Here is a 24,454-nt window from a genome sequence, read left to right as displayed (position 1 = left end):
AACCCTAAAGCCCACAGGAAGCCACTGACCGGAACTGGTGGATATTACGGTTCACAGCGTGTGATCAAAGTATTTATTTTCCACCCACTGCAATTAAGGACTGTTTCCTTCGGGAGCTCCGTACCGACGGTCGGAGTGAAGACGTCCCGGTCGGTGTTGGACGATGGTTGGCCAACGTTGGTCGAAAGTAAGTAACAGTAGGTTGGCTTTGGAAGACAAATGAAGAATGGAAGATATGATTAATTTTCTTCACCCAACACGGAAGCTGAACACTTTCAGACGCTCGCTGGGACATTCATCCAGTGTCTCGAGCAGGGTCCAACGTCCCCAAACCCATACAAGAGACCGTTCTGAGGGGACGAGTTAATTCATTAGTTTTGGCCTGGCTGAAGCGCTTTGGTTGGAGGCGAGCGATGGCAAACACTGGACCTGCCAGGAAAAGCCTGTCTGTGTTTGGCAAGCGGTAATGAATTAATCTACACGATGGTAGCGAGAGTAGAATGGTTGAAGGGATAGGATGCCTTCAATGTAAGAAAAGATGTGATCCTTTTCTGCGTTTTGAAACAAAAGGATCAGAACTTTGGTGAATAGATATCTAGAATAAAGTTTTTCTTATAAAAAATATCACTGTTTAGTTTTTCGTGGTTGTTTTCCTGTAAAATATGCATGGTTTTGAATGACTTAGAAAGTACCTAAATCAATTATTTTCATAAGAAAAAGTACATCACATTAATCAAACGAAAAGACGTGAGTTTGTCAATGAGGTACAGCGATGCGTTTGGATGATTGTTTTGAATTTTGAGAGCATTTTTTTTTTGTAAAAGCCGAATGATTTCCTGACAACTTTACCTCAATGAGCCAACAGCTAATACAAACACACACGAACACACAGAGTATAACCAAATACAACACCGGTGGATTAGAGAGTGACATTGAAACAGAGGACTTCGTAAGGAACGTTGCGGCGAGTGGTAAACACATCGAGTAACTAGGAGAATGGATAAACAAACATCAAATCAAAGTCAAGTAAGTATACCAATTTCATAACTATTATGTGCAATCGGAGCATTCGATTTTTTCAACGTGCGGAGCAGATCGGTGTGTCATAAAACGTCTTATTTTTGCAGCATAAAGCCCGTTGCAGATGGTTGCATCTGATGCTGTAGTGTAACCTACACGAACACAAACACTGAAACCGGATGCAAAAATAGAGCTGAACACGACCACATTCGCTAATCGCATCGATCAAAACCCGAATCGGACGGGGTTTTCCCCTTTTCCCCCGAAAACAAACTACAGTATAATTACGAACATTCTAGGAGAATGCATAAATCACGACACTTTAAGGTTACGACAACGAACAAACAGAGCAAAAAGAATAGGATTGGAAACGAAGGAAAAATAACAAGAAAATGAGAAAACAATAGTAAGTACGTTACAAGAGCCAGCCAATGGTATTAGTGTATACTGGAACAGCAATACACACAAAAATACGCCTAAGAACTGAAGTAGAGAAGAAGAAAGGACTGAAGTACGGGGGAGGAAGGATTTGATTGGCGGGGTGCGTGAGGAAAATTGGAATGCGATACAGTGCTGGCCAATGACGGGAACTGTATGTTAGTCACGAATCATGGCGTTAAATGAATATTAAAATTTTGGGTTTGTTTTCCTTTTACACGCCTCCCGTTTTCCTTTTTGCGTCCGAAGGAGGAAAGCGGGTACGAAACAACGTCCAAAGGAGGAAAATACATGGGGTTGGTTCGGAAAAAAGGGGCCGGCAACATGCCACACCCCCCACACCCATCCCTCTTCCTTTCCAAAGTGTTCGAGGCTGCGTGAACGGAAAACCAATTTCATGCTACGGCGTGGAAAAACAGTGGTTTGTTTAACCTCATTGTTTCACGCTTTTCTCGCCGCTTGCTTTCTTTACGGGCTGGACCAACCGAAAAAAAATCCAACTCCACCCTGATTGCGGGACCTCCCGTTCAGACACCACACCACATTTGCATAGCCAATAGAAACATTAAAGCGCTTTGGAAATTTCGGAAGAGATTGACCGGGTAGCTTTCTTTTCGCTTCGTTTTCGCGGGGCAGGGTGGAATCGGTTCGGGCAATGACTTGGCACATGACTTTCACTGTCGCCGGTTTAATTTATGATCACAAATGCTCAGTTTTTTGCATTTTGCGTTAACGTACAAGCAGGATGCCATTAGGAGTGTTATCGCGTATCGCATCCCAACGCCATTCCGCCGTGTGAGACGGAATCGCCATCGTCTGAGGGAACGGGAACAAATGGGACACCATCGGCTTGACCGCGGGGCGAGGGGAGGGGAAGTACGGGAGCTTTGGGGAATCACGTGACACATAGTAAAGGACATAATCTTACTTTTCAGAACTTGCACTGACGGAGATGTGCCCTCTGGTCGCCTGTCAGCATTTAATCGTTCTTAGATGACGCTCCTATCGGAGGGGATGGAATGAGATTCTCTTCTTCGAAGCAGTCTTTCTTCGGTTTAAAAAGTGTGTGAGTGTTTGAATATTCTTCTCCGTGGCGCACAGTGGATTCCAATTCTTTATCTACTGTAGCAACTTTCTTTGCGCCCTACAACGCAAGCACCTTCAATTTGTATGCCTTTTTTCCTCGCTTTGCTGACCGGCTTTCAGACTTTTTTTAGACACGCGTTGTGTTTGGTTTTTGACTATTATCAAATATCTAATTTTATAACTTTTGTTCCTTCTTTTTAAAACTGCTTCCGTATGTAAAACTTATCCCTCGCACGGCAAACACTCTTTACTATCACAATAGGTATGCACACTAACGAAACCAATCATTGTACTATGCGAGCAGTAGTGTTTTTTTTTTTGGGAAATGATCGAATGGCCGATCGACGCCACGTCGTCAATTAAGCTCTCTCGGGTTTTTTTTTGTTTTAATTTGCAGTGTAATGATTATCGCTGATTAATTGAATAGTTATCTCTGTCTGCGCGATTCGCTTCCGTTTAAACCTTTCTAGCAATCGTTGCAATCACAAATGAACGTCGTTCAACGGGCACGTTCCCTTTTTACGTTTTTATCCACTTTACGGTCTGTTCGGGTTTGGCAAACAAGCGCGAAACTATGTGTGAAAGACGATACGAATCGGCATCGACTTCTTGTGAAAGGTGGCTGCAATTATAGAAAGTAAAAGAAATCAAATAAAGTAAAGATAAAGAAGGTGGCTCTTGTAGGTGAATGGGAACTGAAATGTGGAAAGAAGGCCCTCTGGTTCGGGCCGGAGGCGAAAAGAAAGAGTTGAGATTGAGAGTGCAACCGAAATGTCTGGCTTTAATTTATCCCAAGTGTTTTTCGGTGGTCTTTAAAATGGTTGCTTGTGCCCCGAAACCCAACGGGCCACATTGTCCCGGTTGTGGGATGCTGAAGACATAAAACGATCGTTTGCGGACAAATCACTATCCGTCCGGAGGAGGAAAAAAGGATGCAAACATAATCTAGAAACATTATTTCAGGATCGTTCGTCCTAAGTAAATATGAGCAAACCTGGGCAGAACTGACTGAATGGCTCCATTTAGCGAAAGCGTGTGTTTACAAACCCTGGTTTGCTGGCTCGCCCGAATCTAAACCCGAAACCACACGATTCACGTTTTTGTTTCCGGGAAGTACTTCGCCCTTTTTTTTCGTCATGCTTTAGTTAAAATTATCAGACACGGAAAAACTCTCAATCAACGCAAAGAAAACGTAAACGGTTGAGACTATGAAAGCGTGGAATCAGCGGAAAAATTGCGAATAATTAAAATGCAGAAGTAAACAATTTCAATTTACATCGGCACTTTTCTGCCAGGTTTCCAGGTGGGGGGAAAACCCATCGTTTCCGGCACGGGTGCGAAATGCATTCAACATACAGACAGTTTGCTATCCGGTACGCACGAGGGACTAAGTGTAGAGAAAAAAGGAAAGACATTTCATCGCATCTTTCCCATTTTCCAAGCGAGCCGAAAGGGATGTTTTTTCAGTTTTTCAACATTCCAACCATTTATCGCTGTGCGATGCAAAAATACTGGTTCGCAAAAAAACGTCTTTTAGTCGGAACTAACGATGAAAACTCATCTGGGGATGCACGCGACCGGCAGGGAGTTGTTCGTGATTTTCCCAGTCATTCATCTCTAGCTTTCCAGCGGCCAATGTTAGGAATGCTTCCGTTCGCCCGCGGCTGTGGCTTACAGGTACACGGGGAAAAACCAAAGCAATTTTCCGCAATCTTTTTCCTAGAGCTCGTACACCGAAACCAACCAGGTCCCCCGATGGACCTGAAGCTGGCTTGCATCGTCCCGGTTTGCCGGATAGCTCTCGTTCCGGAGACCACCGGAAGCGAAGGTTTGACCCGCTGGGGAGTTTTCCACGTGCCAACCCGCAGGGGGGTAGGCGTGCATATTCGTTAAATCTTCCATCGCTCGCGTGAGGTGCGAGAACCGGAACGGGAGAGGAAAATTCAGATTTATTCCACACTTGATGCAAATAAAAGCCAAAAGCATACAGATTTGCATTTTAACCATTAATTTTCTACCTTTTAAATTATACCTCACGGCACGGGGGAGGAAAAAGAACGACCCTTTTCCCGACGTAGGAGGGAAAGAGAGCGCCTGACATACGGAAGGATTTTTATGCACGTTCATTGGATGGTTCGTGTGGATATTCCTTTCCTGCGCTGCTTTAGGCTTTACTTTGTAACAAGTAGCAGTAGATGGAATAAGTAAGCTTTCGGGCGAGTGAGTCTGGCAGGGAAATTTCAACGAGATGGACTCTGCCCAGGGAATTTTGGAGCTCTGTTTTTCTCTTCCGTTATTTTTTTTTTCGGTTACGCTTTAGCTTAGTCGAAAACGACGTCAAGTGGCTTCTACCTTCGTTCTGCCCGGGTTTGGCTTAATCCACCCACAATACGAAGGCCCGACCACGGTGGGGGAGGTGAAATGGGGAAAGTTTCCACCGAATGCTCCGTGCAACAGTGAGCCTGCGAGTCTGATGTTTACGTTTCCGCATGAAAAATCGTTCGCAAAGTGTTTGCTATGCTGTCGAAATTCGGTGTATTTTTCCTCCCCCGGTGTGAAGTTCCTATCTGTGTGTTTTCCCTCAATCATGAGGGATGGTGGGGGAGGCCGGGGGTAGCAAATCGAAAGGGAGCTGCATCTCATTCGTCTTCCACCTCTACACAGGACACGTCAAACGGGAGCCCAGTCGGTTTATGTCCATGTGTACATCATCACGTTGGTTTCTGTGCTGACCAGGTTTGTTTTTCTTACAATTCATTTTCCCTTACCTCGGTTTTGTGCGGCTGTGTGGTGGTTTTTCTTTAGTTTGCTTGAGTTTTTCCTCGCTGCAATTTTCCCTCGCCTTGCCTCACTTGTTCTATTGGCAAGAATTTTGTTTTTTTTTTCTCTTCCCTTTCTGTCCAAATGTTTTCCTGCGCAAAGTTTACTTTCGTCGGAGCAAGTAAGTTTTCCCGTGCTACCTTCGTCCCGATCAACAAACACTTTCTCGGAACGGAAGGAAATGCTTCGATGCATTAAATCAAACTATTTTATCGTCCAGTCACTCCCGCATCCATCAGCACCCCAGAAGGTGGACCATACCATAGTCTTGCCGAAAAACCTGAACCACACACACACACGATCGGCAACAGGAGCAGTAAGCAACTTTCGTACGCGCTTGCTCATCCGTGTCGTGTGCCATGGGAAGGAGTTTCGGAGTTTCAATCAATCTACCTTATCAAGAACATCTGGCGAGTTTCTTTCCGATGCCCAACTGGTGGTGTGCGCGTGGTTAATGAAACGGAAAAATATAAGAACTCGCAACTACTCGCAAACATTCGGAGTGGGGTTTTGTCGGCGGAAGAAAAACAACTTGCTCCGGGTGTTACATAATTGATCTGCCCTGATGGACGGCTGGTTGATGAATGGATTCATCGGGCGAGCGCGCGTCGAAAGAGCCTTCGATGTGATTGAGGAGCAGATGTGATTGCACGTTTACTTTTTTGGCAGGGTTTTACCCCGTCAGAGTGTAATATTCCTCAAGATAAATCAATTTGAATTTAATTGAATCAGATAAACACAATTCTTTTGTGATTTTGAATACCGGTAATCAATTTACAGGCGAAAACAATGAAGCCATTTGATACTGTTTGCACAAAAACTTGTTTTTAATTAATTTTCCTCGGTATTGTTTTTTGTTTTGACACCCATGTTTCATGCCTTCAATCACGTGATTAGTTTACCCATTGTCACCACAACTAACGCGTCCACACCACAAGGATGTAACTTATTTTTTCAACCCCCTCCTTCCGCCAGCGCATTCAATTAACACCAACGGATGGGAGTATAAAACAGACAAAAAACTCCTCCCACCAAACACACGCGGGTACAATAAATTACACCACTTAGTATGATTTACGGTCAACGGGTTCATCCCCGTGCCCATCGGTCATCGTTGGTGATTTGACAGCAAACGCGCACCGCACGTTAATTTTCGCGATCCCATCCGCTCGCTCCGATGTCCGTTTCCGGCCGGTGGAAAACCCGTCCCGGTTTGGGATTTTTTTATTCTGATTTGGTGTTGGTGCTACAAACACGACACCAAAAGTGGCCATGTCATTGTCCGGCTCATTATTCGTCCAATCAGCAAAGGCATGTAAGTGAAATGCACACATACTAGACATGCAGACGGATGGATGCCGACAAAACAAAAAAAAGAAAAAAAACGGACAAAACTTCCACCGGTGTGCATTGTTTGCTTCGGTCATCAAAGCTTTTGTGGACGGGTTTGGAACCACGTGGATGTAAATCACTATTGCATGTTGCACCATCATTCCCGCGGGCAGTGTTTTAATTTGTTAGCAAATGAAAAATTAATCATTCGTACATGCTAAACCACGGAGGGTGGCCGTGTCCGTCCCCACGCGACAGTCCCAAATAGGCAACAGTCACAAGCTGGGGCAAGGATGATTTATATATGTATTTCCCGCCCGGAAAAACCCGGTGTTAGAAGTACCCCTCGTGGGATTGCGAGAGTGGATGATTTTGTTTAATCATGCCACAAATTGTAATGCAATCTGAACTTCTTCCGAGCTTTAAAGCCTTTTGGGGAAAGTGGGTTCACCACAATAAACAACCGTTTTTCGGGCACAACTCCACCATGTGTTACCAGCGCGCACGGATGGAGGAATCCTTCTGGGAGTGTGTAGGGTTTTCTCGCCTGGTTCGTTGTCTTGCTTTGTTTTTCCCTTTCCCAACCCCCCGCCTGACGGAGTTGACAGGCGTTTGATTTATTCCGCAAGATAAAGTCAGCCTACATTTCCGTGCCATTCCCTCACGTAAGCAGTTTCCTTTTTTTTTCCCCCGGAAGGATATTTTTCCGATTTGTGAGATTATTTGAAAACGTTGAAGGACTGAAGACTGTTACCCTCCCTTGGTATGGAAAACGTTAGGATTCCTTGCGTTTCGCTTTGGGAGTGAAAGGGAAGACGCGTACTAAGAAAGACAAGCTTTGTTTTTCTGAAACTCCAACGCTCCCACGGTTTGATTCACGATGTGCGATCCGAAGGGTGGCCATGTTTGATAAGCAGGCGCGTCTTTCGGCTCGCCGTCGGAAAAAGGTGGTCAGAGCTGGAGGGTTTGGAAATTTATGAAGATTTAAATTTATTCACCGCGTGTACGCACATTCGGGGGCCGATCTCTTTCGCATAAGCATAACTTTCCTCCCCTTCCCCCGCTCCCGGCCGGGGCCATGGCCTTCAACGTTGTGCGAATGTGTATTTATGTGTTTCGCTGGAAACGATTAGAAGAAAACGCATAAATCTAAATATGAATCCACCACGGGGCTGGCAAAAGGGCAAAAACCGTAGGCGGGGCGTGGTGGGGACAAGGCGAGTGGTGAAGGAACCTCGATCCTTGAGACACGCACCGAAACACGCTTATGTTTTGCTTTGCTCCCGAGCGGACGAAACGATTTCGATGATAAGAAACGCGTCTTCACGGGGAAAAATAAGGCCCTTATTGCTTGTTCCGGACTGTTCGCCACCAGGGATGCTGGAAAGTGGATGCCGAAAATGGTTACTGGCAGGCCAAAAGACCTCCCCTTCCTTTCCCCTCGCCAGAAAAATCCTCACAGTTGCACTCTCTCACGCATAAATATCTGTCTATTTTCCGCAAGCGAGCGCAAACAAAGCGAAAATCTTTCGGCCTCGGGGGGATTGTTTGGGGTAATGGCCGCGGCGACGGTGGCCTAGCATTACGTGAGTGAGTGCGTGCAAAAATGATGCCATTTTGGGGAAAAACACACACAATAACTTACGTCTTCGCGGTAGGTTAAGGATTGAAAAACGAGGTGTGTTTTCTTTGTAGTGAAACCTCTTTTCCGTTAGAAAACGTCCAAATATCGATCGGGAAATCTTTACCCTCGAACCAAGTTTAGAAAGCACAGCATTCACCACCAGTAAACAAGACACCCTGCGGTGCCTGTGCGTTCTTAAAGCACTTCACAAGGAAGCATCACTTCCTTGGGTGGGAACGGGAAAAACCACGAGCTCGAGGTGATTACTTCCTTTGAAGGACGCAACTTTTCCGGCGAGTTCAAGCAAAACAAGCCGAAAGGTGAGCCAAAATCGTATCAAATGACAAACCGGGGAATGTGACACTTTCGAGGCACATCACTGGCCCCAACCGTGGACCGTGGAACACCGCCCGGGGGGTTGTTTTCCAGTGGATAAACTTTGTCACTCGGCTCCGGCTCCGGGTTTTGGCGAACTCCTTTCCTCGGTAAGGAGATCGCTTGAACGGCGCATTTTCGTTATAATGACACATAATAATGACTCTCCAAGTTTCGTGTGTGTGTGTATGTAGGTGATGCTCCCCCTTGAGTGCTCCCGTGACCCTTTTCACCCCGCTTCAAATAGCGGCCCCCACTTTTCCCGCGCCTTCAGAAGTCGGAATGAAAAGTCATTAACGCTTTGTTTCTCGCTTTTGTTCGGCGAAAATATCTGATAACAAGTTTGTCGTCTTGCGGGGGTCTTTGGCACACCGTCGGGCTTTGTCTGCGGGATGGCGTTTAAGACATTCTCTTACCCAGCGTCTTAGCGTTGGCCGAGCTGAACCGTCGGCCAGAAGATGCAAACTTTCGAAGCAACCGAAGGCGATGGCTTCGTCCTGCTTAAAAGATCATTTCCGGAGCGCAACTGCCCTGCGGCCAAACGATGGATGGTCGGTCATGTTTCACTTTCGAGGATGGGGGTGGGCGAGTTTTCCACCACCCAAATCACCTTCATCCCTTCGCATTTGGTTATTTTGTTGCTTTCGGCGCATTGCACGCGAGGAGCAAAGGGTAGGCAAACATTGACGAAAAACGTTTTCCTCTCAAAAAACCATAACCTCCCCGGTCAGACGATAGTTTCCGTAGGAAGGGCAGGAATGTAAGTGAGCGGAGTATAAGTAGCGTACCGAAGGAAACCGAGTGCTGCGCCCGGGGGTTGTTTGTCGTCGTATCGTTAAATGTAATCACAAGCGCTGCCACCTCCGGATTTGTGGACGATGATTTTCCGACACCGGGACCGACCCGACGGCGTCACAGAGACAACGCCGGAAAATTGTTGTCATGAAAAGTTGGCACAACGGCAGTCGGGATTAAATTCGTTACAGCCAGGAGGGGGATTGTGAAGAAGAGTTCGCAAATGCAGTCTGGCCCCTTTATATGAATAAATGTTTTCACAAGGTTCAACAAAGATGCAACTTTCATGTGGCCCTTCTTTTCCTTTCCAATAGAATAATATTATGGTGGAAGACTTCTTCCGAAAGCCTACGAAATGGATGAGTTGATTGATACGTGTGGCGTGATAATGTAACCGACAGATACATTCATTACAGATCCCAAAACAAGCTTAAACTCCCAAAATCACCCCCAACGAACTCGCTCAGAATGCATCCTTGCTCGTCCGTGAAACCGACGGCTTCTTAGGGCAGGATTAGACGTCACCGTGTCATGCCATTCCACCAGGCCGAAGAACTTCTGATTAAAGATCATATTTATCATCCGCTGCGTAAACTCGAGCCTCCTCGCTGGCCGAAGGAAAAACGGGGAATCATCCTCACTCCCGGCCCGGGTTCGTGCTCGGAAAACTAAGAGATAAGTGGCCCGCCATTCTCATTAGTCGCCCTGGTTCTCCCCACCCGAAGCGGTTGGGAAAAATGACACCCCACCGTGACGACCAGGTATACCGGACCCTTCCCCCCCTCCCCCCTCATTCCAGTGGGAATGGAAAAGGAGAAAAGGTCGGCCACGGTTCAGGTAAGGTTTCGCCCGGTTTTTCGGAGGTGTTAGATAGGAAAATGATTTATCGCGCCGTATAAATCTTCGGCTATATTTATTTATTCTATTATTTATGGGCACGTGTAAAGGCGCGCTTTCGGGTGACACGCAAATCGGGACCAGGGGTTTGGGACGGCACAGGAGAGGGACACAAAACATACCGCCGGAATCAATGTTTCGTTGGGCGCGTTGGGTGTTGGCGCTTGGGAAAGCGGATACTTTTGCGTTGGCGCGGGGGCGGGAAAACAGTGGGAATTCAATATTTGCTCCGCCTTTCAGCTGATTACCTTTGAAATCGATATTTTTTCGTCCCGAAGGCGTGAAGGTATTTTGTTTTGTCCAAAGTTTCATCTAAAAAGTGCTGGCCTTAGGTAATGTTGCTTTGTGAAATAGATACTTTCATAGAATAGTTCTTCCAGTTCGCTCCCTTTTTTGTTTGTTGGTTGGAAAAGGCTTGGTTTGGGGGATTTTTTGTACCTCGCGAAAAGAATAAGTTACTTCAAGCGCCAGCCCAAAAGTGGATGAAAAACGAACGCTTCCAAACCGGAAAAGATATAATAAAAAAGCATTCAAAATGTTCATCCCAACCAATACCGTTCGGTGAAATCCCCTGCGGCGTCTTAAGAGGGCTTTAAAGTTGCTCAGCAGCATACAACGCCACACCGCCCGGCGGGATCGTTTGCGGTTGCATAAAGGTGAGCGTGAGTGTGCAGTAGCAAAAATGAAAACACCTTCGGCGTAAATAAACTCCTCGACGTGGGCAAAGAATCCTTAAATAGGAGCGGAACATTTCGCGATGGAAGCAGAACATATGGCACAACCGGCAACGGTGTTGCCTGGCGCGCCCGAATATAAAAAGGAGTACATGTTCGCCTCGGTTACGGCCACGGCTCGTAACTTAATCTCTCACTCAATTAAGAGGTGTGGCAGGGCACGTTCTTGGCCGTGCCGAGTTTTCCCACAACCCGGGCCACTTTCCAGCTCGACACGCGAGACACGCCTGGCGGCAGTTTTCCACCCAACGGAGTCCGGGTTGGGGCTGGGAAGTTCATTTTAAATTAAAGAAAAACAGTTACTTTGAGCTCGGATCCGCGGGCGGAAATGCGTCCCGGTGGTGGCGGCGTCGGTGAAGTATCCGGCGAATCCCGGTAAGCTTCTACGGGCTCGGGAAAAGTGTACGTTACACACACCGTCAAGGCACCTTCTTAAAGGTCGGTTCCTGTTTATTCTTCACTTGCCACACCTGGTTATGGTTTGGTTTTCTAGCCCTCCGTGACGCCACGACTTTGGGTGGTGTTTTCCCGGGCATTGGATGTGAACCAGCTTCTTCGGACGATGCCGGCGGCATCTTTTCCTGCCATGTTTTCTTTTTCATCTTGTGGTAAAGAAATAAAGAAAGCCAAACGCTATTTTCGGTCGGAAGTTTCATACCAACGCTCGGTGGAAATGCTTATGCTAGCTAGGAAAAACACACTCCGCGCGGTTGTGATCGTTCACTTTGCATTCGCATTTTCCATATGCAGACGTTTTCGTACGCCATGTCGCCGTTCCGGCGAAGCGAGCCGACGTCTTCGGTGTGTCAGCTGCGATCCGACGTGAAGCAACGTTCCCTTCAAGGCCTCCTCTCCTCTACCACTCCCACGCTTCCTCGCTGGTTCGTCAATGGTTTAAGGATAAAAATTAAAACTGCACTTGACGGCAGGAAGTGGTTGAAGGATTGCCTTCTTATGGCATTACTGGATGGAAATTTTATCTGCGCTGCAAGAAATAGCTGCCTTTCGGTGAAGTTTGAAGTATAGCGCATCGGTGGTATGATTCCAGCCGCCAACCTCAACTCCCCCCCGTTGCTTCTAACGCAAATATATCGAGGGCGGAAGTGACGTGTCTGACGTCGCTTCGAAGGAAAGTACGGAAAAACATGCATAAATAAGTTTTTATTATATTTCAATTTTACGCTCCAAACTTTACGCTTTCTGGGGGGAAATGATGAGCACAGGAAAAGTTGGGAAACGGTGCTTTTTTCCCTTCCAACGCTGTCTTTAGGAGGAGGGAAACCGGATTTCGATCCACCGATGGCTTAAATGGCTAGAAATGTACTCCTTCGCTTATCGGTTGAACTCTTTCTAAGAGACTTATATGCGTGTGTGTGTGTGTGTGTGTGTGTGTGTTTGTGCCAAAAATTCAAAGTTCATCCTCCGGAACGGATGGGTTTATGGATATCCTTCGACTGGCGTCACTCTGTCGTTTTGGTTGTAGGAGTTGTCTCACGTGTCGAATATTTCCAAGCCAGCCGACACACGTACACACACACACGCGCGTCATGGAAGCATGTGGGAGTACAACGGTTTAGCATGTGCCATGCTTGGTTGGTTGCATGGTTGGTTGGTGAAAGATTTTCCCAGCATTCTATAAGGCCCATTTCCAAGCATCCGTACAACGACCGAAAATGTTGGGGAAGTTTTGCATTTCCCGGCACTCTGCAACCTCCCCCTCCGCCCTCCCAACTTTGCTGCTCCTTTTCAACAACTTCCACCTAATCACCCACCGATTTAATGGGTTTTCCAATCAGTGCGGAAGGCAGGAATTTAATATTCGTTGATTTAGACAGGCAATGTAAAATTTTGGGCGCTAACCCACAAGCCATCTAAACGTGCTTCGCACACACACATAGAGGCACACTTTTGGCAAGGGGTTTTGGAGGAGCAAGCAAGCAACACCTGCTGTTAAATACCAGGCAAGATGGTGCACGAAAGTCCGGGTCCCCTTCTTCTCTCTTTTAACTTCCATCGTTGACATGTTGGTGGGAACGGTTGGCCAAAGGGAACGATAGACAGGATAAAGAGTCTGAAATTGATTACGCTTATTGGAAAGTTGGGCAAATTTCTTAAGCGCTTCCACACGGTCATAATCGGTTGAGGTTGATGCGGGTTTCAAGCAATCGGGAATGTTAAGAGGTTTGTTTGAAAATAAAACAAATTGGTGATACACTACAATTGCCGCTAAGGTAAATATTTTTATTCTCTTCGTAAATATGTGTATTTAAATTTAAATTCTCGAAGCTTAATGACGTGAAACATTTACTTTCCGTCTCAGTAAGGTATTTTCAACATCCAACTGGCAATGCAAATCTTGACAAATATCACAACAGAAAACCTATTCCAACGCAATTCCTTTCCAAAAACCTTAAAAAGATGATCAAGATCCGAGACGAAAAAAGACAATACAAGTACAAAAGCGAAAGAGTACGAGTGAAATGACTTGCCAGCGCCAATAAAACTGCTGTCACTCAATTCACAATCCCTGGACCGCAAATTTGATTATTTCCAGCTGTATCTTTTCGTTCGATCTTGATTTATTGATCCACGTTTGTGTCCCCTCTCTCCCCCTCGCTCTTTTCCTTCATTCCCCCGGGCGAGGCTTATGGGATCGTTGGCTCTAGGGCGCATTTGTTTTCCTTTTTTATTTTCCTATACCCGCACAAACTAAGCCATTCGATGAATAATCGTATTTTGATTAGAGAATGAAAGAGAATAGCGAGGGTGTTTCGAAAACAGACAAAAAAGCACAAATCCTTTGTCCCTTTCACCGTTTCCTTTGAAGCTCTCAAAACCCTCTGCCCACCCGTAACTCCAAGAAGTAACCATTTTCCATTCGATAATCGTTTCCATTTGGATTGTCATTCGGGACGAACGCTGCCGCCGCCGCCGCCGTCCTCTAATGAGCTTTTGTGTGTCTGTTTTTATTACCAACTGGCCCGAAATGGGGAGGCGCGTGGAGAACTCAAGAAATGAGAAAAAGAGGCCATAAAACTGTCACCGTCACCCGTCGGAAAAGGGGCCATGTAATGGGCCATCGATGGATGCGCGGAATTTCATGCGGACGAAGAAAAACATTCAACAGTTACGTCGCCGCTGTTGCGCCACATTTGCCAGCGGTCGGGAAGTATCCAAAATGCGCCGTAATAATGTACCAACTGGGGTGGACATAGCTAGCTTAGGGCTGCGACTCCAAGGGCTCTTGGGGGTTTGCGTTTGGAAATAGATCATTGTTTCCATTAGTATTGTTTGCGGCGCGGGGAATAGATAAAAGAGAGATACGAATTTATGACTCATTAAAAGTTAATGACTGTCGATGGGTTTCTTTTGTGCGGTGGACGCAATGACTACTCCTAGGCCTAGGGTTAGGGCGCCGTTTAGTGGTATTCATATTTAAACATTATTTATGAAACGCAATGGAGGCGCACGGTGTCTCGTAGATTACTCCACGCAGCTGCGAGTGATGAATGGCATTACTGGGAGTCCATGGACGCTTTCGAAAGAGCGTTGTTGCTGCCTAATAAGAAAATCCAACTACCGATGAAAAGTTTAAACTCTTCAGCAGTGCGAAAGTGTCGGCGAGACTTTGTCAAGTAAAAAGCAGGAAAGAAAAGCTTATTAACTTCCTTTCCACCGACGCTAGGATGGCATCATTTCGGTGCAGTAACGCTTGGCGCGAAGTCAAACTGCAGAAAATTGGCTGGATTAAGTGTCGCTCTTTTATGCGCTCTCGCACCCCGATCGGGCCACTGCACTCACCGGTCACCGTTTTTCCCCCTCCTTTTCGGCTTTGGCTTTTCACCTTCGTTAGACAAAAAATCGCACATCGCTGAAGAAGGCGAAAATTTGCTTTCCCATCATCGCCACCCTTGGAAAACCAACGCCCAACGAAGCGAAAGAACGGAAGAAAACTCCCAGCCGCAGCTGTCATGCACGATAAAACGGGCTTGTCTAGCGATCGTGAGCGGAATGTGCAAGAACATCCACCCGCTTCGAGCTCCGCCGGTGGGTAGTAAAGAGAAAAAGTTTACTTCATTGTCAAAGTTATTGAGCGGTAATCTCATTAGTGGAAATGGTGAAGGTAAAGACACAAAAACCCCGTGCCCTTCCGCCTCCCTTTCCGGGCACGGGTGGACAGGACAAGACCTTTCCCTGTTTCTTGTGTGTTTTTCGGTGAGCGCAGGTGTGGGTTCGATTCATTTCCACACCCCCCCCCCCCCCCCCCCCTCCCCGCGTCTTAACACCACCCCGGGGCCTCCAAAAGGGATGGCAGCAGGTTTCTTCCGTGACACCTTGGACAGCGTTTTCGTCTTTTTACGATGGCCTTAGTCGAAGTCATTTAGGGACTAAGTTTAGTGGCAGGACGGCAAACGGTCTGGCACGGTCGAGGCCGGAAGACGCGCGCACAAACACACACACACACACACACATACAAGCGGAACACGAGCCGGTGTTCAGCTTTTTTGAATTAGAAAATTCAAGCTCGCCGAGAATCGGAACCGAAAGACTACCGTGTAATCATCGGTGTACAGCTGAATGGTTGTGGTATTAGCTTAATGGGAGAGAAGGAATCAACTGTCGCTGGCGACAGATTCAGCGTTTTTTCCATCGACGGAGGAACGTCGCTACAAAAAGCTGGCAACTTTAAGCGATTCTGTGGTCATCGAATTGGTGGCGTCGGGAAAGGGAGTGTTTTCTAGTAAATTAGCTTTAAATCTTGTCTGAGGTTTTTATTAGTCTTGAACGCTGCTGGGGAATCACTTGTTTGAAGTCTTTAATTAGAACTAATTTATTCTCTACAAGGTGTGTCACAAAAACCCGCTGGTCTGCTCGAACTGTTTTCTGATTTCCTTACTTTAACTTTAAGACCACTTTTAGTTTCAGTTGTATTCACAATCTCTGGACAGAATTCTTTTTACCACCACCGAACAAGCCGTATTATATCCTTCCATCGAACCAATTGTGTCAAATCCTTCCTTGATGAGCTTCGCTTTACATTCGGTACTATAAAAACCAGGCCTATCGTTCGGTGGGCCGACTTTGCCAGAGCGAAACCATTTAATTGACCCCTGCCTTCTCGGTTGTTGGCCAGTGCACTGCATTTTCCGAGGGCACCCTCCGATCCACGGGTGGGATTTACATTTCATTTCTTTTCCGGCTTTTATTAGCCCCGGGAATCCCTCCGAAATGGTGTGGTGTTAAGTTTTACTGTTTTCGACCAACAACCAGAGGCATCAACAGTCGAAAATGGTCTGTAAATGGCGCTTTTCGGCGTCCCAGCCTTGGAAGACAAGGGCTTTGGTGGGTTGTGATGCAGCCCTTTCCATTAAAGGAAAAGCCGAGTGGTTTTCGGAAGAAGGGACGCGCGCATAAGCGGCTATAAAATGTCTTCTTCCTGACTACAACCAATCTGTGTTATTTACTACCGATTGTCATGCCATTCGGTAGAGCCTTTCAACTGATGGAAGTGGCTCCGCAGACAAAGACATATTCGGGCGGTCGCGCTATCGTTAACCAGTTGCTTGAATTTAATTGGAAGCATAAAATTATTTTCTTTTCTTGAAAAAGTTTATTTGCTTTTTCTAGAATAAAACGGTCTTTCATTTCACAATGGTAAATATCTACCACATTTTCTAAAATAAAACAGGTGAGCATATCTCCAATAAATTATTGGTTTCATACATATTAATCGCATACCCCAATTACAAAAACCCCATTTGCGTTATGGTTTGGGTTAGCTTAAAAATAAAAATAATAACAAATATCCTCCAAAAAACAACCGCAACATAGCTTTATGACAGACTGCCCAACGTAGTTCTGTGGCTTAACGAAATGGAAACTGTCAGTTGTCAAAAAAATAAAAACAAACAGAGAGGGAAGAAGTAAGGATGAAATTAATTTTCCTCGTCTCTAAAGTTGATATCTTCTACCTTTGGAGTATTGCGTGCCATTCTCATCCACTGCCCGGTGGGTGTAATTTAATTAAAAAACAAAAGATTCCGACGGCAATTAGAAAACTTTCACGAAATGCCCAAGGTAGGGCCACGTTCCAATCCCTACCCATGTCCAGTTGTTCAGTCTTCTTTGTTGAGCCTCCTTCCTTTTGCCTTACCAACGGCAACAAAGCAACCAAAAAAGGCACCAGGGCCAGCTGTGTCTTACATGGGGTGTAGGTCATGTCTGCCTTTTTGTTTACCCCTCGACGAAATCCAATGTCTGGACTTCAGTGTTTCATTTTGCTTTGCATAAACAGGAAAAGGCGAATGAAAGGTCAGCCAGTGGATTTGTCCAACCGTATCCTGGGTGTCGGGAAAGTCGCCTGCTGGAACTGCTACCGCAAGCCAGCGAGAACCTCCACCAGAGGAGTTGTTTGAATGTTTTTCTCCTCCACTCTACTGACATGTATCGTACACAATTCTCGCATGAAGTCAGAATGGCAAGGACTCGGGTGTGCGTGTGTGTGCCGAGGGGACCGAAATGGAAATATTAAACGATAAAAATTATTGCCATTCTCACATGCGAGCTCAATAAACGTTCATAAAGTGTAAAGTTAATAAAAACGTCAATTATTTCGTGCTCAACATTGTGTCCGCCCTGCCAAACCAACCGGTCTACCGAGTGGACCTTTTTTGTTCGTCCTGCGGATGTTGGGGGGCGAGGTCTGTACACATTTTCCCACCACCTCCCAGGGGACCGCTCGCAATGCTTGGCACAGGAAATGAAAAGAAGAATGACCACGATCCGTAATGAATTGCAACTCCGAAGCGCTCGAAACAAAACAAAACCAGGGCGAACCCTGAAACGCACCACCTTTTTCCTACCAGGGCTACATTGTTCTCCGTCGCCTTTGCACTTTTATGCCATTTTGGAATGCTTTTAATGTAGGAGTTTTTTTTTACTCCCCTTTCTTGTGCACTTTGGCCGTTTGTTTTTGTGTTTCGGTTCCGATTCGGATTCGGTGCGCGGGTTTTTTTAGTGCCACGATAATCGTAAAGTGAACGCTGAAGCGGTGGAAAATAATGAAACATGGCGCACCATGCTGGCCTACATGGCAATAATCTAGCAAACCCGGTTGTAAACGGAACCGAGTTGTCATCGTCAACGGCGACACAGAGACGACGACGACGACGGCAATGTCGATTGTTTCGACCGTGATAAATTTTCTTGGATCATGAGATCGTGTGCAATTTAAATCCACGATTCGACGAAGATAATCATAACTGTAAAAGTTGGTGGAATTATTTTTCCTCCCACCTCCCCCTGAGGCAAACAATCTTTCTCCCTCGAGGGCGGCGTACATTAAAAACCCCTACTTCGGATGTTTAGCGGTGTCGTTATTTAAAATCGCAAGCGTGAGCATGATTTCCTAGACGATACGGTTTTTTTCCCCTGCGAGTTTTAATAGGACAATTTTATTGAACAGAAATTTTACGGCCCCGATGTCGCCCGGTGTGCATTGTGTTTAACAACTTATTACCGGAATTTTACAACGCCAAACACAATTGCGCACAACGATGCTATCGCACGAAAGCGCATCAAAGTCGGACATGAAACCGACCGAAAAGTTTTACGTGCTGATAAGACGCTGCGGTGAGGTTATGTTTGATCAGATTTCGGTTCAGTTAATTCCACCCAGCGATAACCAGGCGGCGCTCAATCCATCCGATTCGCGGTACGCGCGAAGTAATTACAAGCCGTAGAACATGCCGTTTTTTAAAATCACATCGCTTTCGGGTTCGGATTACCATCGGGCTCGGGTGGAAGGATCTTGTGGATCAGTGGAAAAGATTCGAGCCTTAATTCCGAACCGCGCCGTTGTGTCGTTTGTTGCCCCGTTCCCGCTTTTACGACGCCTTCATTTCGCCAAGATAAGAACGTGATAACCCTTTTTCGCTTCGTTTTTCGAACATGCCAGCTTTGTGTTTTTTTATTTTTTTTTGTTGGCTTCCATCCCTTCCAAGGCCACCACAGCCGGCGTTTCGGGGGAGAACACACCACGTTCTCAAGCCCTCCGGTGGGCACGAACTTTGTGCTCGTATTTCTTGGTTTCGCGTTTACGCTTTCCCCCGCAGAAAAGTAATTCAACGATTTCTTCGCTGCGCTACAGAGCGAAAGCGCGTGCGAAGGGCAACAAGACATGAGCAGCGAGGCAAATGAATTGAAAATTTTCAGAATAATGAATAATTAACAGCATCCAACGACGATGCCTGAGGGGTGGGACGATGTGAAAATCGCGATGCGCCACACCGTCGAAACGGGGCGGGCCTTTTAAGGGTTCCGTCAGCGCGGGGGAAGGTTGGCAGGGGGGTGAGGAGCGGGTAAGAAAATGAAAAAGGGTTTTTAAGACGCTCTCGTGGAATGGCGTTAAAATTTTCCCGAGCCAGTCGCTTCGGGCTTCGGGCGCTCATTAAAGACGCTACTCGGTTGCGCAAGGGAAAGCGGTGGGTAATATATAAAAGTATGAGCAACATTATTCCAAGCCTTACATAATTCATTGTCTTTTCGATAGAATAATAATGAAAAAAATATATAAGGGAAAAGAGAATAAGCAAGGTTTAAGGGTGGGTCGTGGAACGTTTGCGCAGATCCACACGCCTCCGGGCGGGGGAATGAAAGGGAAAACTCACCCTCCCCCCCCCCTCCACCCGTGTAGGAGACGTGGGTAGATTGAGATGAGAAAATTGAGCTACACGAAATGAGCTGAGGAAGCTTTAAGCGGTTTTAATATCCTGTCGACACGCCACCATCGCCTCGTCGAGGCTTGGTCATCCCTGCATCTTTCGCTCTTCCACATTATCCGTTTTCTATTCGTTAGCAAGATTAATGGAATTGAACCGTCCGGGAGCCTTCCTAGGAGATTATCATTGATGATGATTGAAGGCAGGAACGTGGCGCAAAAATGATGCGCTGGAAAGAAAAGATCGGAACAGCAGCGCCAGCAGCAGCAGCAGCAGCAGTATTACTTCAACGGCAAGTAATGGTCAGTTTTTCGCCGAGCTAGGATTTTCCTCCGTGGTGCACCACTCCGGTGTTCCGATGCAAAAAGGTGGCCGTGGCGTCGGGCGAGCAATTTGGTTATGCTAATATTTACCTTAATCATATCCATGTTTTGCAACCGGGCAGGTAAAATGGGCAAACAATTACCGGCCAGACGTGGGAGCTTTGGTGGCCAGTTTTCCCCCACTTCGAGGGTGCTTCGAATTTTCCAAACCACTTTGTCTTTCCTGCGTTTGCCAGCACAAAACATACACACTGGGAGCCTGGGAGTCCCGCTTTTGGTGCTGCAATTTGCTAACGACAGCAGAAAATGATTATTCGCGCCCATTTTGCGATTACTACAATTACTGGGTACGTGAATAAATTATTTTCCTAATTATTTAATTGCGAACCGCCGGTTTCAAAGTGGAATGTGAACGAAGCGCCTCCCAATAGGGGTTGGAGAGGGCTAGGTAAAGTGGGATTTTGTCAACAGCACTGTTTTGCCAAAGTTGTTAGGGAAAAGTGTACCCTCGTGTGTTTGTGCCTGCGTCCGCCGAGTGTGGGGGAACTTTTATTGGTCTGACGCCAAAGTCGCCTAATTTTCAAGCAACACTAAGACTCGGCACTGTCGCCACTAAGCTAAAGCACGGCAAGTGCTAGCTGCTATCCCGTACAGCGAAAGGGGTTTCCCGTGGTTCGGGTGCGCCAGCTCAAACTCGAGCGCGTCTCCGCTAACCCCAAACCCCAAACCCATGGGCCCTGCGGTGGGAATTTGTGGTTTCTAGTGGGGAATTAATTTCCACTGACTTTTCGGCAACTTTCCGACACCGGGAACCACCTAGGTTAGGGAAATCCGCACGAAAAGGGCGAAGGGAATTTAAGGGCAACAAACAGTGCGCGTTGGTGACATTTGCACCGAGCGCGACTTTATTAAAGTCATTGCGACACTCTTTGCCCTTAATGTGTTGGACTGGCGTACGGCCAAGTTTTTCACCATCCCAAGCGCGGAAAAGCTGACTAGAGAGACGGAACGAATTTTTATGTATGCTAAAACAGCCACTTTAACTTTTTCCTCCAATTTGGCGTCGGCTTGTGCTTTTGGATTGTGCTCTGGAAAAACTTTTCCTCGATCTTGCGTTGGATTTTTCTCCCCGTCAGCCAGTTTTCCTCCTCTCGCTGGGCCTTAGCCCTGCGTGCGCCCAAGAAAACAACTGACTTTTCTTTCCGTGCGTTCGCACTCACGGTTGTTATTGTAACCGTTCACGGGCTTTGGAGCCGGTCAAAACAACAACGGTCGCGAATAAAGGCGGAAAAGTGACAGCAGGCCACCGGGAGGCCGAAAGGCAAATGAAAGCAATTGTAGGGAAGATGGAACTGCACGGGAGAAAGAAAAAGAGAGAAAGAGTGGGACCATTTTCCGTGAAAATCAATTTGAAACCTCCACACGTTCGTTGTCCTTTTCCCGCTTGACATGCTCTCGGCCGGAAAATTCGTCTGCTGTTGTCGTCCTGTCGCCGAGCAGGAACCACAAAAGTACTCGGAGTGGGCAGAGTTTGCTCTCTATTTTCTTTCTTTTTTTTTAGTTGCTTTGTTGTTGTGGTGGTGGTCAACCAATTTCAGGCACCGAGAGGCCGAACGAAATTGTTTTCCCCCGGTCGTTTGAGGAAAACACCAGCGTGGCAAACGCAGGGAGCGGTCGCAAAGAAAACATAATAAACACATTATATTTGAAAGTGATTTCCATTTTTCCCATTTTCATCATCAGCCTCCAGCGGAGGAGGAGTCGGCTGTGTCAACAGCAAGGAAAACTGTGTCGGACTGTCGAGGACAAGAGAGCGAGCTGTCTTTTTTCATCCTGCATTAACTTTCCTCCTTCGCGTCCCCGAGGGAAGTGGAGTTTTAAATTAATTTTCAAGAATAAATATGTATTTGAAGGCGTTCACGAGTGAACCACACGGCTCGGCTATCCGGTTGGCTTAATCGTTGGTCATATAAAATACATCCGTTGAACGGAAGGGGAGGAGAAAAAAGGGACGCTAGCTTACGTCAACGTTTGACGAAGCCATGAAATGGCGGTGGAAAGTCTATCGACAAGTTTATCCACTGAAAGTACATTGAGAAGAAAAAACAAATTAAACACCCACAAACACACACAAATGAGTAAAATGAAACTCGTATGAGGCACGACAACGTTGGAAAGATGGATGGTTTAAAAAAACCTCCTGCTCGTGGGGTAAAATCAACACTAAGGCCAACCCCAACCCGAAGCGCCCAATGGAGCGAAAATGTGGGAAAATTATTTATTCATGACGTCAAACGCCTTTTTCAGCGTGTCTGTTTTCCCACACCGTTCGGAAACTAAATCAACATCTACTCAGGATGAACGGTTGGGGCGTGTTTGTCACCTTTTGGTGTTTGTTTGAACTTTTCCAATGACTTGATGTGGATTTTTAATAAAGGGTGCTATTTTACACTTTCATTTACTTTTTCTACCATGTTGGTTCTGTAGTTTACACATCCAAAGGGACTAAAAAGTACCTTGAAAGTACTCTCAAATTTAAACTAGTAACTATTATTTTAATGAACACATTGAAAAGAACAAATACAAAGCCTAAAATATTTCCTTTTCCGGGTGACGGTGTGAAAAAACAATTCCACATGTCCCCGGAAAAATAAATCGCTTCGAACATCCCTTTTTCTGTCGGCAATAAAATACCACGTAAATCCCTCCCCGTTGGCGGAGAGATCAATGGACATTGCACGGCCGGCCCTTAATGTACACACCGCTTTTCCGGAAAAGTGTTTACAGCTTTTCGCCGCTTGAAATTCCGCTACATGGGTGAATGATGCATGTTTTAAAACGCAAACCATTTCATAATCGCCTGTGCATTGCGTTGCATTCACATTTTTAAACGCATGCTGTGAGCAAAACACACGAATGGAAAAACAATTTCCCAACCTAATGCCGGCCAACGAAAAGCTGCTGTGCTTCCATCAATTTCGGGAAAGTTTTCCAACGCAACCAACGGTATGTAAAAACATGGTTCAGTTGCGGGGGAAAAAAATGGAGAACATCAATGATGAAGAATAAAACTAAATTCAATTTGGAGCGTTTTCCTGTTGGCTTATGCGTTTCCTTTTTTTTTCCCCGCTCACCGTCACCGACTTTGCATTTCCCGGATGTGCCGTATGCCGTTTTTGTTATGTCGGCTATCATGTACCGAATGAAATCGTGGACGCTGTAAGGTTCGGGAATAGTTTTTCCCCTTGCACCCGAAATCACAGTATAGACTTGTAGTTTAAATTCAGTTCAGCACGAGTTCGGCATCGCTTTTCCCACCACCCGCATCCCTTTGGTACGCTCGTCTGCTCCTGTCGAACGGTGGATCCGCAAAAAAAAACGTCCGGGCGCACACTAGCAAAAGCTTCCGTAATAGAAAATCTCCCGGACATGTTACATCTGCCATAGGAAAACCATTTGGCAGCTGAGCCAAAATCCGACAGCCAAACCACGGGACGGGGGGGTGGGAAACGGGCACCCGAGAGTTTTCCCCGGGTTAAGCTGCCACTCGCCAACGTCGTGTTCACTTCATTTCGGCTGCATAACGAAAGCGAACGGCAAAGCGGTTTGAAAAGTGGCAAAAAAATCGTGGTAAAATAAAACAAGAAACCAACCGGTGGTGCGAGGTCGGCGGAATGGGGAGGGGGGTTGGTCGCCACGCGCGGGCAATTTCTCGCGACTCCTGAAAGCACCGGAAGCGAAACCGGGAAAAAAACATCCTGAATCATCATAACAAAATCACGAACATGCTGCAGCTCGGTGCCCCGAAAGTGCAACCGTGTAACATGGGATTTAGTAGTTTGGCCAGTTTTTCCGCACCCTCCCTCCCTCCTTTTCCTGCGTTGGAACGTTGGATCGTTTTCTTTTTCATTCCACGTCACAGGTTTTCCCCCGGCTTCGTGCCATGGTTCGTTTGCATGCCAACTACAGGCGGTCGCTTTTGGGTGCGTTTTTGGGCAAGTAATGGTCTGTTTGTATGTTTTTTTTTCGTTTATAAAATTCTCTTTCCGCGCGCAGAGTTTTGCATCTCTTTATATGTAAAATCCTGCTTCCTGTGTCAGTGTTCCGAAGCCCGGCACCGGAATGAATAGGATCCTTTCTGCAGGCAGCGGAATTTCATGCGATTCGGGGCGTTTTTAAAAAATGAAAAGAGGTGCATCACCGACACATTGAATGCGTTGTTAAAAAACCCGAAGCAGCGTGTGTTGAAACCCAAACATCGTTTCCATGGAAAGCTCCAAAACCCCAAAG

The 24,454-nt window shown here is 46.4% G+C and overlaps 1 protein-coding gene across 10 annotated transcripts in view; it reads right to left on the bottom strand.

Moving 5' to 3' along the window:
- The window catches only part of LOC131282416 (CUGBP Elav-like family member 4), a 337,934-nt gene that overhangs the window by 82,672 nt on the left and 230,808 nt on the right, over positions 1-24,454 (bottom strand). The window contains exon 1 of one of the 10 annotated variants that reach the window (XM_058311876.1): positions 2,387-2,489. The exons of the other annotated variants lie outside the window; for them this stretch is intronic. The gene's annotated coding sequence lies outside the window, so the exon portion shown is untranslated. Of the gene's footprint in view, positions 1-2,386; positions 2,490-24,454 lie in introns of those variants that run through there. 10 annotated transcript variants of the gene reach the window in all.

This window comes from Anopheles ziemanni, chromosome 2, assembly GCF_943734765.1.
Source record: "Anopheles ziemanni chromosome 2, idAnoZiCoDA_A2_x.2, whole genome shotgun sequence".
NCBI lineage: Eukaryota > Metazoa > Arthropoda > Insecta > Diptera > Culicidae > Anopheles > Anopheles ziemanni.
The sequence above is the reverse complement of the archived record's forward strand: the minus strand, read 5'-3'. Positions and strand labels throughout refer to the sequence as shown.